The sequence below is a fragment of the Coregonus lavaretus genome (assembly GCF_964263955.1).
Source record: "Coregonus lavaretus genome assembly, chromosome: 22".
In the NCBI taxonomy this organism is placed as follows: Eukaryota; Metazoa; Chordata; class Actinopteri; order Salmoniformes; family Salmonidae; genus Coregonus; species Coregonus lavaretus.
Window position 1 is genome coordinate 35837953 of NC_140009.1, and position 14585 is coordinate 35852537.

At 44.7% G+C, this 14585-nt stretch overlaps 1 pseudogene across 1 annotated transcript in view; it reads right to left on the reverse strand.

The window, feature by feature from the left end:
• The window catches only part of LOC311149341 (adenylate cyclase type 6-like), an 86967-nt pseudogene that overhangs the window by 68585 nt on the left and 3797 nt on the right, over positions 1-14585 (reverse strand). The window contains exons 2-3 of the transcript XR_014615682.1: positions 9383-9522; positions 7999-8944 (exon numbers count right to left, since the gene is read on the reverse strand). The product of XR_014615682.1 is annotated as an adenylate cyclase type 6-like (transcript). The remainder of the gene's footprint in view (positions 1-7998; positions 8945-9382; positions 9523-14585) is intronic.

Genomic DNA, 14585 nt, shown 5'->3' on the forward strand with positions numbered 1-14585 from the left:
ATGTAGGCCTATGTATGAGGAAGGATATGTGTAATCAAAGGCTTTTCCACTGTCACATGCCTCACATTCAGCTTCTTTCTCCCTCCATGCGTCGTCACTGGTCAGGTCAATATAATTTGGTGAGGAATGCACAGACATAGTAGCTACGCAGATACGCCTAAATATCCATTCAAGTTTCACACTTTAAACAATAGGGGAGGGATTGGCCGGCAGGGATGTAGCTCAGTTTGCAACGCCAGGGTTGTGGATTTGATTCCCACGGGGGGCCAGTAATAAAAAATTAATGTATGCACTCACTAACTGTAAGTCGCTCTGGATAAGAGCGTCTGCTAAATGACTCAAATGAAAATGTAAAATGTCTGCTTTCATCAGAGTGCCAGCCAGGCCAGGGCTCAGCCAGGGTGAATGAAGATGTAGCCCAGACCGAGCGAGGCAAGCCCAGAACAGAGAATGGGACACAGATCTATTGGAAATAATCATCACTAGTTCCGTGAGCTCAATCTCATTCTCAGCCGAGCAAGAAAAAAAAGGCAACTCTATGTAAGGCAGTCTTTGTGGAGAATATAATCGTAACACATGCAGAAAGAGAGAGACAGACAAAGAATGAAAAGAGATACGTGCTGTTGTTTTTCAGATGGATGAGTCAGCCCGGTGCTATTTCACACACTCTCCATCTCCGTCACCACCCTCTCCTATCAACAGTCTCTCTCTGTTCCTGATACTTCATGTCCATCTCCAGAGGGAAAATACAATTAAGGGGAAAAGCGGAAAACATAGAAGGGGGGAGAGAGGTTTGTGTGTTTGTGGAGAGAGAGGGGTCCCAGAAGAGTTTCCCAGATTAGGGATGTCTGGCCATGTGACGCCAGGGGCCTCCCAGCCTCCCTCCGTCTGGGCTGACTAAACTGAATGGGGCTCTACTGTACATTCACAAAATCACTGGTGGCCCATACAGACAGAGACTGACTGGCAGAGAGGGTGAACAATTGTGCACACTATAATCATTCACCACTGAATCAAAGGGAGTAAGTACTATCATCATCACGCTCCTTTTTCAATTGTAATAAAGTCACATAAAGTAAATAACATCTAAAAGGTTTCATGTAACTCAAGAGTGTCAGAGAACTAGAGGAAGGAGCGCTACAGACTGATTGAGCAGTGTCCTCCCTCCCTCCACTAGAGCTCATGTCCTGTCATTGATTGCTCATGGGACTGGAACTTATTCCCATGGATGGGATGGAGAAAGGGGGAGCAACCCTGTCCCTGCGTACCAAATGGCACCCTATATAGGGACACAGGCACCATGTCCCTGCCAGTACATTCCCCCAGGCCTGTTAACACCCATGCATGGCCAGTCTCTACAGCCCCCAGGCCAGTTCACAGTCTATCAGGAGGCCATGATCACCAGACCTGCCTGACCCTTCTCTGCCAACACCAACCAGGCAGCGAGCCTCACACAGCCGACCACTGAGCCCACAGACACACACTCCCTGGATCCCAAATCGACCCCCAGCCCCTACCCCCATAGGCACTTGTGGAGAGCTGACAGGATTGGATAGGTGTCTGCAATATGGCAGCAATCAGAAGGTAACATGAAGCTTTATATTTCCGGGATACAGTACTACATCTATCCAATTCTCCTAGATCTCCACAAGTGCTTAAGGGTTAGGGGCTAGGGGTTGGATCAATGATGTACAGTGCCTTCAGAAAGTATTCATACCCCTTGACTTATTCCACATTTTGTTGTGTTACAGCCTGAAATCAAAATTAAATTATTATTTTTCTTACCCATCTACACACAATACCCCTTAATGACAAAGTCAAAACATGTTTTTAAACATTTTAGCAAATTTATTGAAAATGAAATACCTCATTTACATAGGTATTCACACTTCTGAGTCAATACTTCATAGAAGCACCTTTGGCGGTGATTGCAGCTTTGAGTCGTCTTGGGTACGTCTGTATCAGCTTTGCACATCTGGATTTGGGGATTTTCTCCCATTCTTCCTTGCAGATTTTCTCAAGCTTTGTTAAGTTAGATGGGGAGCGGCGGTGAACAGCAATCTTCAAGTCTTTCCACATATTTTCAATGGGATTAAAGTCTGGGCTTTGGCTGGGCCACTCAATGACTTTGGCTGTATACTTGGGGTCATTGTCCTGTTGGAACGTCTACGGTTGTTTGCGCTCTGAAGCAGGTTCTCGACAAGGATTTGCCTGTATTTGGCTACATTCAAAGTTCCATCTATCCTTACCAGTCTCCCAGTCACTGCTGCTGAAAAGCATCCCCATAGCATGATGCTGCCACCACCATGCTTCACGGTAGGGATGGTGTTAGACGGGTGATGAGCTGTGCCTGGTTCTCCAGACATAGTGCTTTGCATTCAGGCCAAAGAGTTACATTTTTGTCTCTCCAGACCACAGAATATTTTACTTTATGCCTTTTTGCAAACTCCAGGCGTGCGCCTTTTTCACAGCAGGGGCTTCCGTCTGGCCACTCTCCCATAAAGCCCAAATTGGTGAAATGCTGTAGAGACTGTTATCCTTCTGGCAGGTTCTCCCATCTCAGCCAAGGAACTATGTAGTTCTGTCAGAGTGATCATTGGGTTCTTAGTCACCTCCCTGACCAAGGTCCTTCTTGCATGGTTTCTCAGTTTGGTCGGACAGCCAGCTCTAGGCAGAGTCTGGGTAGTTCCATATTTTTCTCCAGTGATGGAGACCACTGTGCTCTTGGAAACGTTCAACACACTATAAAGTGTTGTATACCCTTCCCCAGATATATGCCTCATCACAATCTTGGAGATCTACGGACAGTTACTTGAACTTAATGGTATAGTTTCTGCTCTGACATGCACGGTCAACTGTGGGACCTTATATAGACAGGTGTGTATCTTTCTAAATCATGTCCAGACAATTTAATTTACCACAGGTGGACTCCAATCAAGTTGTAGTGACATCTCAGGGATGCTCAAATGAAATTGGATGTACCTGAGCTCAATTTGGAGTGTTATTTTTTTTCTAAAAACATGTTTTCACTCCGTCAATATGGGGTATTTGTGTGTGGATTGGTGAATAAAATACACTGCTCAAAAAAATAAAGGGAACACTAAAATAACACATCCTAGATCTGAATGAATGAAATAATCTTATTAAATACTTTTTTCTTTACATATTTGAATGTGCTGACAACAAAATCACACAAAATTATCAATGGAAATCAAATGTATCAACCCATGGAGGTCTGGATTTGGAGTCACACTCAAAATTAAAGTGGAAAACCACACTACAGGCTGATCCAACTTTGATGTAATGTCCTTAAAACAAGTCAAAATGAGGCTCAGTAGTGTGTGTGGCCTCCACGTGCCTGTATGACCTCCCTACAACGCCTGGGCATGCTCCTGATGAGGTGGCGGATGGTCTCCTGAGGGATCTCCTCCCAGACCTGGACTAAAGCATCCGCCAACTCCTGGACAGTCTGTGGTGCAACGTGGCGTTGGTGGATGGAGTGAGACATGATGTCCCAGATGTGCTCAATTGGATTCAGGTCTGGGGAACAGGCGGGCCAGTCCAAAGCATCAATGCCTTCCTCTTGCAGGAACTGCTGACACACTCCAGCCACATGAGGTCTAGCATTGTCTTGCATTAGGAGGAACCCAGGGCCAACCGCACCAGCATATGGTCTCACAAGGGGTCTGAGGATCTCATCTCGGTACCTAATGGCAGTCAGGCTACCTCTGGCGAGCACATGGAGGGCTGTGCTCGCCAGAAATGCCACCCCACACCATGACTGACCCACCGCCAAACCGGTCATGCTGGAGGATGTTGCAGGCAGCAGAACGTTCTCCACGGCGTCTCCAGACTCTGTCACGTCTGTCACATGTGCTCAGTGTGAACCTGCTTTCATCTGTGAAGAGCACAGGGTGCCAGTGGCGAATTTGCCAATCTTGGTGTTCTCTGGCAAATGCCAAACGTCCTGCACGGTGTTGGGCTGTAAGCACAACCCCCACCTGTGGACATCGGGCCCTCATACCACCCTCATGGAGTCTGTTTCTGACCGTTTGAGCAGACACATGCACATTTGTGCCCTGCTGGATGTCATTCTGCAGGGCTCTGGCAGTGCTCCTCCTGCTCCTCCTTGCACAAAGGCAGAGGTAGCGGTCCTGCTGCTGGGTTGTTGCCCTCCTACGGCCTCCTCCACGTCTCCTGGTGTACTGGCCTGTCTCCTGGTAGCGCCTCCATGCTCTGGACACTACGCTGACAGACACAGCAAACCTTCTTGCCACAGCTCGCATTGATGTGCCATCCTGGATGAGCTGCACTACCTGAGCCACTTGTGTGGGTTGTAGACTCCGTCTCATGCTACCACTAGAGTGAAAGCACCGCCAGCATTCAAAAGTGACCAAAACATCAGCCAGGAGGCATAGGAACTGAGAAGTGGTCTGTGGTCACCACCTGCAGAACCACTTCTTTATTGGGGGTGTCTTGCTAATTGCCTATCATTTCCACCTGTTGTCTATTCCATTTGCACAACAGCATGTGAAATTTATTGTCAATCAGTGTTGCTTCCTAAGTGGACAGTTTGATTTCACAGAAGTGTGATTGACTTGGAGTTACATTGTGTTGTTTAAGTGTTCCCTTTATTTTTTTGAGCAGTGTAATATTTAATAAATGTTGAATTCAGGATGTAACAACAAAATGTGGAATAAGTCAAGAGGTATGAATACTTTCTGAAGGCACTGTATATAAACGCTGGATTGCTGATGCTATGTATTGGCCATTGAGAGGCTTTGAAGCCACCGGTCGGACATATTGGCACTCCCCAGTAAGAACAGTCCTTCATAGGAATTAATGGAATTCTACAGTGCTTCAAGGACAAAATTACATGTATTTTTTTGTTGTAGTGGGGACAGTAACATTTGTCATCAAAAACATTATACTTTAAGGAAAATGTTTTTGAATGTTAATGTTTATCTCACATAATATAATTTAAAAGTATGCATTAAAGTGTTTGTAATAGAATAAACGTCACAAAAAAGAATGTAAACATTAATAAATCTCTATAGCTTCCTAAATATATTTTTTACAAATGGTGGGGGAGAGCCAAGATGGAGGCACGGCGGCTTCAACACAGCGCCCCCTATCGGTCAACTAGTGTAGATATAAATAATTGAGTTGAATGCTAAAGGGTCGATTTGGGATTCAGCGTCTGTCTATGGAGGGAGTGGGGAGTGGACAAGCAAAGCACCAGACCACTGAACCAGTAGTAAACTGTATCATGTCATTACGGTCCCATTCAGAGTGGTTGTATGTAGGATCTTAATTTGAGCCAGTTTGCTACAGCAGGAAAATAATCCTGCAGCAACAGGAAATGTGAATTATTTTGTTGATTATCAGTAAATGTACATTTTTGTAGGGGTTAATACATTTTTTATTAGGGCAAATCAAGTCTGACATTTCAAAGAGGAAATGACTAACTTCAGAAGCCTTTTTAAGACTCAAATACACTACAAGTTTGCATTTCCTGCTTTCCAGGAAAATACTCACCAACAAAAGATGGTTCAAATTAAGATCCTACATCTGTATCAGACTACACTGCATCCCAAATGGCATCCTATTCCCTATTTAATGCAATTGTGCACTGAATAGGGTACCATTTGGGACACAGACTACAGCTGATTTTAAATGGTATTGATCTAATTGACATGTCAATAACTTGTCATAACAAATAGTATCATAACTATAATCGATATGTTTTGACATATAGCTACTGGCTATTTAATAATAATATGCCATTTAGCAGACACTTTTATCCAAAGCGACATACAGTTATGCGTGCATACATTTTTGTGTACGGGTGGTCCCGGGGATCGAACCCACTACCTTAGCGTTACAAGCGCCGTGCTCTACCAGCTGAGCTACAGAGGACCACACTTTGTCAGTAACACTTTATCTGAAGGGTCTGCTTATGGACTATTTATAAAGTAATGTCAACAATTTTACATGACTTGTTCATGTATTTATCAACATTGGTAAGGAAAGTTTAACAAACTATGTAATAATGTTTATAGCTAGTTTATATGCAACAATCATTCATCATGACAAAGTAATGCATACATTTAGTATGACCCAAACTTTTCCTTTTCTATCTCTTCCTCTATTTTCAACTTTTGGATATTCAGTTCTGTTCCTTTGTCAAGTCCATTGGACTACCAGAATCCCCCCCAACACCCCCATCCCCAAAATATTCCCCCACCCCTTACACAAAACCACAATGGCATCCTTGTCTCAGTGAATTGAGGCTTGAATATGAATGATACTGTATTATATTATCATGATATTCCTGCATAATACAGATAAACAGGCTCATTCAACCCAAATGACCTTCTACAAACCCCAAAGGAGCTTCTGATCGTCACCCTGAAGCTGAAAACACACAAGCATGCACACAGCCTCATTAAAAATACAATTTTAAGGTGGCCAACACGATCCCATCTACTTTTAGTAAGGCACCTTTGACACCACACCATGGGAAAACGGTGAAAGGAGTGTGCGTGTGTGTATGTGTGAATGATGGAGGAGTCTGTACATAGTTTGTCCTATATTATATTAATGCTGAGGGAAGAAAAAGTAGGTTGTTTCAGGTCATAGTTGTGGGTAGTTTGGCCTGATTGTAAAAGGATAATAGGGTCCCTGGCTGAGAAGGAAGAGGTGGAGTGATTTTGTTGCTTTCTTCTCATGCCAATTGTGTGTTCCCTGAAACGTTCATTGAAGGTTAGCTACACTCTATTTAGCAAGAATTTGGATTGAGCAAGACTCCATGCATGCTCATGCTCAATAACAAATGAGCATTGTTTTTTAAGTTAAAAGTATAAATTTTTCCATATAGTTACTACAGTGTCAGATACATGAGCCGAGCCCTATCCTACGTACCTGGTTGGAGGAGTTAGCAAGGTAATTTTAGTCAACTGAGTTTAACTCGGGATAACTGGTACCACGAAAATGTCTCACCATTTAGCCAGGTACATTTCTATGGCAATGGATCCTTCAGAAGTAACCTGCTCCAGGCAGGCTAACTCCATTTATCCTGAATGAAGTGTCTGAGCCATGAGTTGAGGACCAATGAAATCAGATTCCCTCCCTCTCGCAAAGATTGTGTCATCATCCCCTTCATTTAAGGAAGACGACTGCCTAAATATTTTATTAAATAAAAAAATAAAAAATGTGTGTTAGGTATTTTAATAACATTACTATTTTCTAGCACATTGCACATTCAGTAATGACAGAACGCAATTAAAACTTCATGCACAGTAAAACTTTTATATGACTTAATACAATTATTCTAGTGATAGAAGTGGGAAAAAATGTGCTTGTGCATTGCTAACCACACCAAAGACGGCATTAACGATAAGTAGTAAAATAAAGATGGCCTATTTCACACCATAGCCTGCTGGATTTGCAAGATAACTTTTCTTTCATTTTGATTACGGCACAAATGAATATGTGGCACTGACTCTCAATAAAGAGTTCGGCCATTCGACTAGCCATGTGCGACATGCACGCGCAGTTACAAGCCTGCTAGAGTTAGCAGCAGGCGGACGAGCAATATCCACCGTCATAGTACAGATGACGTCTGAGCAGGAATGTGAAGCTGGATAGCTCTAGAAAACCCTGAGTAGATCTCGTAGTATACCCCTCTGGATTCAAGAAGCTATTCTCAATAAAGCTGATTTCCAACCAATGCACAGACAAAGATGATTATTGTCATCAAAATCATACAGATACTGATCAACAAAACTTGCTGAATAGAGTGTAAAGCCATGTTACGTCAACACTTTACAGCAAGTGTGATTTCCCCATGAGGGGTAATAAAGTTGGACTGTGTATCAAAACGGCCACCAGCTGAATATGATGAATTGCATTGTATTCAAAAAAGTTGATTGTTTAATCCTACCTGTTTCCAATAAAGTTGTATGGTATCATATCATGTTGACTGTAGAGCCCTACCTGTTTCCATAGGAAAACATCGTCCTGGTTGAGTTGCCATGCGGTGATGAGGTGTATGGTAGACAGTACCCCTCCACTCAGCACTGCAGCTCTCATCCTCACCGGCAACAGCGTATAGATTATGTATATAAAGAACACGGACCACCAGATCCCCTCAGAGGCGCTCCGGGGGGCCACCATCAACACCCCGAACACCTGGACCACCAGTAGCACCCCGATCACCAGGTAGCTGACGATCCACATGTAGTCCTGGTGGAAGCCGTTCCTGTTGCACACCACCATCATGGACAGGAAGAGGGCCATGGCCACGGAGAGCACCGAGGCGTAGGCTACGTCGGGTGGAGCGTGGACACAGTGGAAGGCTAGCATGACGCCGCATACTATGACAAGGACACCCATCAGCATAGTCAGAGAGCTCTGGTTGAGCCTAAAGAAGTAGCGCTGGTACAGACATTCCAGTTTCGCCGACGTGAACTTTTTCGACTGGAACACTCGTACAACACGCATCCAGCACTCAGCGGCTGTGAAGGCTTTGCATGTTCCTCCGTCCTCCCCCATTCTTTCCCCCAAATCCTCCTCCCCTGGACCTTTCCTCCCTGTCAGGTCTCCGTCATCGAACCCCAGATCCACAGCCTTCAACCCCAGGTCTCCCGCGACCCCGGTCCGTTTCCCATAGTGGTCCTCCTGCCAGCCACAGCGCATCCCAAAGTTACCCCCTCCGCTGAGGCCGGACTCCCCTCCTCCACGGTGGTAGTGCTGGGGGGTGGGAGGGGTGGGATCCAGGTCCTCAGCGTCCCGCAGGCAGCTCATGCAGCGGGGCTTGCAGAGAGACGACCCTGAGCGACCGTTCTTCCGCTTGTTGGACTTGCTGCCATTGCGCTCCCCCCACGCGGTCTTTCGTTCGTCCACTTTGGCTACGAAGAAGCCTCGGACCCACGACATCCTACTGGGGGAGATAGCAGGGACAGAGACAGGGATTAGACGAAGGGACCTCAGTACACAGTCCGAGACAGACGGGGGTTAGCAAGACTAGAATAACACACAGTTAGGGACGGACGGGGGTTAGCAGGACTACAATAACACACAGTCCGAGACAGACGAGGGTTAGCAGGACTACAATAACACACAGTTAGGCACGGACATGAAAGAACACTGATTTCTGATCATGGTTTCGATATGGTTGACAATGGATCAAATTATAAAGTAGAACAAACACAGGGCTCAACTGTTGATCATTCAGTTCATTCTTAGCATCTTCATACACATAGTACAGCTTCTGTAAAAATCACTTGATTTACTTGACTTCGTAAAAGAGCATAAGTCATCCTATGCTTCTTACAAAGTAAAAAGGTTCATGCGAGGTCTGAGAGTCCGGTCCCCTCACCTGTGTGTGCTTTGTGGGGTGTCCCAACGCTGCGCTCCTCAGCCAGGCCACTCATTTATCCCACTGGTCCCAGATCAGATCACACAAGGACTGGACAAGGACACATAGGAGGAGTGTGTCTGCCTTGGAGTGGCCCACTACTGTCAAAGAATCACAGAGTCAAACACCACTCATTTATCACACTGGTCACAGGTCCAATCACAACACAGCGGGCTCAGAGGCAGACTGGCCAGGGAAACATAGGATTCAGGAGGTGCGTATGTCTGCCTTGGAGCCGCCCACCTCTGTCAAACGACCAATCACAGTGTCTAACATGATTTCCAGAAACACATCCTCCATTACTATGCAATTAAAATGCATTTACTAAAGTACAATCTAACAAGGTAATCCATGTTGTTATTAGTGTATTTACAACACAGGTATAAGAGCTACTTATTACAAAAGGGTTTTCAGTTGTATGTTGTTCAGTTGTTAACTGTAGCCTAAATGTGAGGATAGTGTGTGCAGCCTGCCAATACAAAACCCTAACTCAAAATGTGGCAGTGTGTTTGTTCTAATCAATAACAGATTAGCTAAATAGTCAGAGTAAATGTCTAGTCCTGCATTCTCTTCTCTTCTTTGTCACCACCACTCTTCTCTATTCCTCCCCCAATCCCCAACGCTTTGGCAGTTTCACCCAGAGAGAGAGCCTTCAAATGCAAATGTCCTTATGTTTTCTTTACAAATACTCAAGTGTGACTGCCCTATCATCGACGTCTTACACTTTTCAGTGCACAATTTTGTATACAAATTAGGGTGTCCACCCACTCTGCCCAGAGTGGGTGAAAACGCGCTTTGGTGATGACATTTCACTTCCTTATGTTATAAAATACATTTTACCAAGACAAACGTGATTATCCATGTTCTGAATCATTCAGTGGGTCTTTCTCTAACACATAATTAACATTATATCCCAAAAGTCAGATTTTGTAACCTAATACATCCGATAAAAAGCACCGAGCTCTGTTGACATAGCTGTGCAGGTTTCTTGGAATAACTTCTGAGGATTTTACATTTTGTGGTCGTCGTCTTCAAAGTTGTATCCGCGGGTCGCAAAAAGCTAAAGCATGACAAGCTTAATTAAATGTAAAAGGCCGACTTGAGTAAGACATTTAAGCGTGTTAACCCTCCCAAGGCTGCCGGGCCAGACGGCATCCCAAGCCGCATCCTCAGAGCGCAGAGTGTTTACGGACATATTCAATCTCTCACTATCCCAATCTGTTGTCCCCACTTGCTTCAAGATGTCCACCATCGTTCCTGTACCCAAGAAAGCAAAGGTAACTGAACTAAATGACTATCGCCCTATAGCACTCACTTCTGTAATCAAGAAGTGCTTTGAGAGGCTAGCTAAGGACCATATCACCTCCATCTTACCTGACACCCTAGACCCATTACAGTTTGCATACCGCCCCAACAGATCCACGGACGACGCAATCGCCATCGCACTGCCCGATCCTACCTGAACAACAGGAATAGCTATGTGAGAATGCTGTTCATCGACTAAAGCTCAGCCTTCAACACCATAGTGCCCTCCAAGCTCATCACTAAGCTCAGGGCCCTGGGTCTGAACCTCTCTCTGTGCAACTGGATCCTTGACATCCTGACGGGCCAACCCCAAGTGGTGAAGGTAGGCAACAACACCTCCGCCACGCTGATCCTCAACACTGGGGCCGCACAGGGGTGCGTGCTCAGCCCCCTCTTATACTCCCTGTTCACCCATGACTGCGTGGCCAGCCACGTCTCCAACTCAATCATCAAGTTGCTGATGACACAACAGGGGTAGGCCTGATTACCAACAATGATGAGACAGCCTACAGAGAGGAGGTGAGTGCCTTGGCGGAGTGGTGCCAGGAAAATAGCCTCTCCCTCAACGTGGACTACAGGAGACAGTAGAGAGAGCACACCCCCATCCACATCGACGGGGCCGGAGTGGATAGGGTCAAAAACTTGAAGTTCCTTAGCGTGCACATCACTGATGACCTGAAATGGTTCCTTTTTTAATTGGATTCGTTCAGACATTTCTTAAATTTCTTTCTTTTTGGATTTTGTGTGTATTGTTTTGTATTGCATTGCTAGGTATTACTGCACTGTTGGAGCTAAAAACACAAGCATTTCGCTGCACCTGTAAGAACATCTGCAAATCTGTGTACGTGACCAATAAACTTTGATTTGATTTGTAATAAAAAGCTTGGTATACGCTCAGTGCTCCATTGACATTTCACAGAGGCTTGTTTTAGTGAGAAATCATTGAAAAATAACAGGAATTTTGAATTAATATGAAAAACGTATACAAAAATTTAAAAATACTACATGTCATGTCTCAAAGTCGATATCCATCTTACCTTTATATTGTTTTACGTCCTGCGGATTCGAGAAGAAAGATGACGAGTTCAATGGGAAAGTGAGCCTGTTAGGTAGCCAATAGCCTTAATTCTTCACAAAATCCAGCCTAGCTGACGCGATGCGATTTTCCTAATTTATTACCACTTTTTTTCTCTGGCATCCATTGATTTAGTCACCCAAATTCTGGCCATCCTACAAGGGTAAAAAACTCCAATAACTTTTGAATGTATTATGATAGAGACATGAGGTCATTGGTTTTCATAGAGGATTATCTACACAATTAACATATTATTTTACCCATTGGTCAAAAGATGCATTTTGATTGGACACCCTATACAGATGTACATTTCTGGATTTCAATATGGTTCCTTCCATTCCAAATACACTTGGCCTATACAGTTATACTGCTGTATGTATTCCGTGAACATTCATATCATGCCTTGCTTAGGTAGATAACAACAACTGGATAACCCAGACAATTGTAAATGTGTATCATGTAATTCAACTCTCACCAGCTGCTATTGGTATAATGCCTCCAATTAACTGTAAATAAACTATTCTCCTCCAACTCCACTAGTTCCATAGATTTACAGAGAGAGAGAGAGAGAGAGAGAGAGAGAGAGAGAGAGAGAGAGAGAGAGAGAGAAACAGCGAGACAGAGAGACAGAAGTTAGCTAGCTAGTTACATTAGATCAATCTCCCCATAACAACAGGGCAGGGTTGGGTTTGCCCTATTAGACAACAAAGCTCCTATGAGTGGGCAGTTAGCAGTCAGCAGCCATCACAGATTAAACACACACACACACACAGACACACACACACACACACACACACAGAGAGATGAAGAGCCCTCCACTCCAGATTAAATTGTGCATGTTTCCTCTCCCCCATTAGCCCTGATGACTCACTGCTTGTGTCCCAAATGCCACCCTATTCCCTATAGAGTGCGCTACTTTTGACAAGGGCCCAGGCTGGCTTCCGGCTGCATTCAGCACACGTCAAGGACATAGGTATATAACCTCTAAATTTAATAAAGACTAAATCTCTCAGTCAGGGAAAATCTGTAGAACAACAACAACATGGAGGAAAAATAATACAGAGATGCAGTGTTTCTGCGTGTGTGTGCCTCGACATTAACACTTGTCCAGGACAACAACAACAAAATTGTCGGACAAAAATAATACACACTACACATACAAAAGTATGTGGACACCCCTTCAAATTAGTGGATTTGGCTATTTCAGCCACACCCGTTGCTGACAGGTGTATAAAATCGAGCACACAGCCATGCAATCTCCATAGACAAACTTTGGCAGTACTGGCCTTACTGAAGAGCTCAGTGACTTTCAACGTGGCACCGTCATTGGATGCCACCTTTCTAACAAGTCAGTTCGTCAAATTTCTGCACTGCTAGAGCTGCCTCGGTCAACTGTAAGTGCTGTTATTGTGAATTTGAAACGTCTAGGAGCAACAACGGCTCAGCCACAAAGTGGTAGGCCACACAAGCTCACAGAACGGGACTGCCAAGTGCTGAAGTGTAGCTCGTAAAAATTGTCTGTCCTCAGTTGCAAAACTCACAACCGAGTTCAAAACAACCTCTGAAAGCAACGTCAGCACAATAACTGTTCGTCGGGATCTTCATGAAATGGGTTTCCATGGCCGAGATCACCATGCGCAATGCCAAGCATCGGTTGGCAAGTAGTGTAAAGCTGGCACACATTGGACTCTGGAGCAGTGGAAACGCATTCTCTGGAGTGAGGAATCACGCTTCACCATCTGGATGTCCAACGGACAAATCTGGGTTTGGTGGATGCCAGGAGATCGCTACCTGCCCGAATGCAGTGCCAACTGTAAAGTTTAGTGGAGGAGGAATAATGGTCTGGGGCTGTTTTCCATGGTTTGGGCTAGGCCCCTTAGTTCCAGTGTAGGGCAATATTAATGCTACAGCATACAATGACATTCTAGACGATTCTGTGCTTCCAACTTTGTGGCAACAGTTTGGGGAAGGCCCTTTCCTGTTTCAGCATGACAATGGCCCCCATGCACAAAGCGAGGTCCATACATAAATGGTTTGTCGAGATCGGTGTGGAAGAACTTGACTGGCCTGCACATAGCCCTGACCTCCACCCCATCGAACATGTTTGGGATGAATTGGAACGCCGACTGCGAGCCAGGCCTAATCGCCCAACATCAGTGCCCGAACTCACTACTGATCCTGTGGCTGAATGGAAGCAAGTCCCCGCAGCAGTGTTCCAACATCTAGTGGAAAGCCTTCCCAGAAGAGTGGAGGCTGTTATAGCAGCAAAGGGGGGACCAACTCCATATTAATGCCCATGATTTTGGAATTAGATGTTCGACGAGCAGTTGTCCACATACTTTTGGTCATGTAGTGTACATTTGAGTTGTCCAAATGGACCAGAGTGTGCTCTAGATGCAATTTATTGCTGTTTTCCCAATTTCTGCATCGGAGTAGGATTGTATTTTATTGACAGGCAGAGTGGTCTTTCAATCCTCCCCGGTTGCGAGATGCCTATTGAGATCAAAGAGCAGATCCGCGTGTGCACATTTGTTGATATTCCTTGTTAATAAGTGAGTTATTTGCACAGTTTCAGCACATTTTTGGTCAGCAAATTAAACAAGCTTCGTACAGTCATGAAAATTCTGTAAAAGTAATGGTCTGCACATCAGCTGGATGTGTGCCAGTGCAAGTGGGCCAGAGGGGAGAGAGAGAGAGAGACATCACATCAGGTAGGCTTAGCACATAAAATAATGACAGACTAACTAGATGGGTCCTTTTACATGGAAATGACCCTAAGTTCAT